This window comes from Dasypus novemcinctus, chromosome 10 (assembly GCF_030445035.2).
Source record: "Dasypus novemcinctus isolate mDasNov1 chromosome 10, mDasNov1.1.hap2, whole genome shotgun sequence".
NCBI classification, from domain to species: domain Eukaryota; kingdom Metazoa; phylum Chordata; class Mammalia; order Cingulata; family Dasypodidae; genus Dasypus; species Dasypus novemcinctus.
In genome coordinates, this window is record NC_080682.1 from 31,561,334 (window position 1) to 31,565,991 (window position 4,658).

Sequence of the window (4,658 nt, forward strand, 5' to 3'; positions counted from 1 at the left end):
AAATAAAGCCAATATTATTAGAGTGATCATAGAGATGAGTTTAAGGCTTTTACTTCTTTTATTTTTTATCTACAATATTATCTTATGAAAGATTCAAGGCCATTAAAATATTATAGTACTTGGTGAAATATTGTGGATAATTGTTTCCTCATCTATCTTCTCTTGTAGAATAATTTCCTCAAACACAGAAGTTACTGATGTTTATCATGGTACATTCTACATAACTGCATACTTATTAAGTATTTAATTGGGTCAATACACTGAGTATTTCCTCATCTACATAGAATGTTTGCCATTACGACGCATATTTGTAAATAGTTTCTAACATTCATTTTATTACAGCTTTGAAGCCATGAATACTAATTTTTGTTTGTTTGCTTTTAAAACTAAACATTTTGCATTACTAGGTACTGAGTTGAGTCAATCATAACCCTTAGTTCACAGCAGACAGTTCTCATGGGTCCGTTGAAGTTCTCTGTTCTCTTTGACTTTATTTTACTTTTTTTTTCCCTTTTCATTCCACATTTCCACACTTCCTCACTTCTCATGGGCATCCAAAATATACTATTTAACAAATGCTAGGCTTCAACTGTTACTTGACCCATGTTACTGCACACTACTTGGCCTTCTTACAGCTGTGCATATGTATTGAGATTAATCTTCTATTATATACTTATTAAAGTATGGTGTTTGCCTCTTCCCTCTTTTATTGTAGGACACTGACTAATTGGACTGCTTAATAATATAACCTTATAATATATGAAGCAACTTTGGAAAAAGTTAAATGAAGAAACAGCTAAATTTACAGTGGAAGATTTAACAGACATTTATCAATTATTGATAAGCAAAGCAGGCAATAATTTGGTAAGAATATAAAAGAACAACACAATTAAGCAGCATTTACAGGCATATTTTAGATACATATAAAATTATATATACAATGATTAAATAATATATTTTCTCTTCATGTTTAGATAGAGAATTTAAAAATTAAGTGTTCAGGGAAGCGATATAGCACAAAATTACAATGTGATAGATCTTTTATCTTGAAGAAATATTTAAGGATTGTCTTAGTTAAAAGGATGTTTACAGAGGAGGAAAATTATCTCATAATTTAGGAAAGATGTTTGGCTATCTTTAGAAACCCTCTGGGAGAAAAATATGGGAATATTTTCTGATAGCATTTAATGAGAGAAAGAATCTGTTTAATCTGAATTCAATCATCCAAACACATGTTTTACTTAGCAACTTTAAGCAGATGGTATTCTATTGTATCTACTCTAAAAATCCCATCCAAATCTACATTTCACTTTTGCTTCTACAAAAGTCTTTATAAAAACAGAACCCTTTTATCTGGCTTTTATAAAGACTCTTCCCTTTCTGGTAAGCTTAAAATAAAATTATGGCAGTTTTCATCAAGTTACATGAGCTTAGTTTTTACTTGACTATTTGCCTCTCTAGACAAGGTTTGATACTGAAGAATCTTTTTAATTCTATGAGTTTCAGTTTGCTAATCAGTAAAATAAAGACAATTAGATCATTATTTCAAAACTAGCATTTATGGAGGTTTTCTCTAAGAAAAAATTCCAAATTTTCACAAGTATTTGTGTTATTGAAATTGTTTTTTGTTATGTTTTAGTGCCATTATAATTGCTTATTAAATTTATTATTTGAAAATATATTTCAATTTTTCAGGTATTCTAAGACATATGGATGCCCCATAAGAAATTGAAAGTTTGTCGTTTTCACTTTGGTGGTAATAGAAAAAAATTAATTGAGCATATTCTGGATCAAGTAATCCCAGTGCCAGTATTTGCCTTTGTGTTTATAATCATTTGGCTTTAAGTAGTTATCCTAAATGGAGATTATACAACTGGCACTGAACTTTTCACTGGGATGTTCAGACTTCCCAGACATTTAAAGGTTGCCAGATATACTGGTCACCTGACACTACCCCATTTTATGCCTATTGTTTGAGCATAATTATTAGTAACACTGCCTTTTACAGTCAATGTTGCTCAAGTTAGACAATCAATTATATGACAGGTTTTTTACTATAACATTTCACTGCTGGTGAAAAGAAATTATAGTATACCATATGCATAAATAAGCATTACCCTAATTATTAAAATATTGTGATTTTTAAAATGATCCAATTAAAATCATTTTAGGAAAATCCTCCCAATTTTTGCATTTTTTATTTCTTTAAAAATAATAGGTTTGTTGTTTAGACTCTACATAAATACATTTTGATCTTTAAATTGTTGTAATGTATGCACAAAAGCATGGGATGAGTTCAGAAATATGGTTCTGAATTTTGGATGCTCCATTTTTTATTTTGATGAGAAATACAGGAAGAACAATAATTCTTATGTTTCCTTTAGGACTGGAATGATCATTTTTAGTGTAGCTTATGTATGTTTGGAGATACATTCATGAAAGCAAAGTATAGGGAGGTTAGAAAGGTGGGCTCCACTTAGCAACCTATAAATAAAATCCAAAAGGAAAAACCTGAAAGAAAAGTATAAAAGACATTAACAATGAAATAATTACAAGAAATGTCAGGGAACAGTATAAGAAACAGATAAGGAAAGAAAAATAGTTGAAAATAAATTGTAACATTAATGTACAGGTGGTAGTAACTATGTTAATATTTATTTATAGCAGAGTTTATGCTTTTTATTTGAGATAAGGCAAGCACCATTTAAACAGGGTATGTAATGAGTATCAGATATCTTTCAGATCATTTGCTTTCCAATCAAAAATCATTTCTGGCACCACACTTTCCTCAAGGCATTCTTCTCCAGGTTTCTCAGCATGTAGATCAGAGGGTTGAACACTGGGAAAATGATGGTGTGGAAAAGAGCAAACACTTTATCTTCTGGAAAAGTTGTGGCTGGTCTAATGTACATAAAGAGAAGAGGCACAGAGAACAGGACCACAACTGTTATGTGAGAACTGCATGTGGAAAGAGTTTTGCTGTGGCTTTCTGCAGGGCAAACCCTGATGGTGTGCAATATCGAAATTTAAGATATCATCAAAACCACGAAGGTCACCAAACCCATCATGCCTGAATTGGCAATCTCTAGGATTCCCACTCTGTATGCATCGGTTCAGGCCAGTTTCAGCAAAGCATACACATCACAAAAGTAGTGATTTATCTCATTGGGACTACAGAAGAGTAAATTGAGAGCAAGGAAACAAGGGACAAAGGAATGCAGAAGTGCCCCAGTACAGCAAGCAATGACCAGGACATCACACCTCTGTCTGCTCATGATGACAATGTAGTGCAGGGGCCTGCAGATGGCCAAATAGCAGTCACAGGCCATAACTGTAAGGATGAAGACCTTGATGCCACCAAAGAAGTGCATGGTAAAGAGCTGTACCATGTAGCTACTGTAATAAATTGTTTCTTTCCATCAGCAAGTTTGTAATTAGCTAGTGTGTCACTGTTGAGGTATAACATAGAGAGCAAAGTAATTAAGGAAGAAATACATGGGTTCATCAATGAGCTGACTGCATGTGATAGAAATGATTCTGAGCAAGTTTCCCATCCAAATAGCTGTGCAACAAAATAAGAATAATTGAAAGCATAAATATTTAATTTTCTTGTTCTGGAATAGTCCCAAAAGAATACATTTAGTGATATTATTTGCTGTTTCCATGATAGAATGCAGTTAATGCTCAAAAGAGTTGCCTAAAAAACATGATATGTCAACATCAGAAATATTGATAAGCATAGTGCGAATCAGAGTTTGTATTGCAGAAATAAATTCTTTTATTTACTTATCCATATGACTATATATATATATATATATATTAAAGATTTATTTCATTTATTCCCACACACACACCACTTGCACTCACTGTGTCCTTTTGCTGCACATTCTTCTGTGTCTGCTTGTCTTCTCTTCTTGTTGTCTCTTTAGGAGGCACTGGGAACCAATCCCTGGTCCTTCCAACATGGGAGAGAGGCACTCAGTCACTTGAGCCATCTTAGCTCCCTGGTTTGTTGTACCTCTCACTGTTCCTCCTCTGTGTCTATTTTGTAGGGCCAACTTACTGAATTGACCAGCCCACCATGTGGGCCAGTTCGCTTCCACCAGGAGGCCCTGGGAACCCAACCTGGGACCCTTGACTATAGCTCAATCACTTGAGTCACTTCCGCTTCCCCTGACTATATTTTAAGTAATTAATTCTAAACTTTGTATTAATATGCTGACCATATAAATAAATTAGACTATTTTGGAAAGGGAAATATTTTAATAGTTGCACTTATTTAGGGAATGAAAAAATAAAAAGTGCATCTGCTCTCTAGATGTATATAAAGGCAAGCTTAGTTTGGATGCATTTCTTATCCTGGAGTGACTTGCCTTCCTGACATATGAGGTTTAGGGTGAAGTGAACTAGGTGAGTTGTACACACTGAGGATACAATCCTGTCTTTATTTAAAATTTTGGTATTTTGCCTATTTTGGAATTATACATTATTTTTTAAAGATTTCACCAAATATTATTTATCTCAATTATTAAGTTGTTTGCACTCAATGTGAGTATTTCTTTGGCCTCATCCAAGGTCCTAATCCTAGGTTAAAACATGTTATGTTTTTAACCATACTATGGAGAATAATAAAAAAATGATAGCATGAGAATCATAAG

General features: G+C 33.1%; 1 pseudogene; it reads right to left on the reverse strand.

The window, feature by feature from the left end:
- Positions 1-2,765: 2,765 nt before the first annotated feature.
- Positions 2,766-3,554, reverse strand: LOC101439149 (olfactory receptor 4P4-like; annotated as a pseudogene).
- Positions 3,555-4,658: the final 1,104 nt, after the last annotated feature.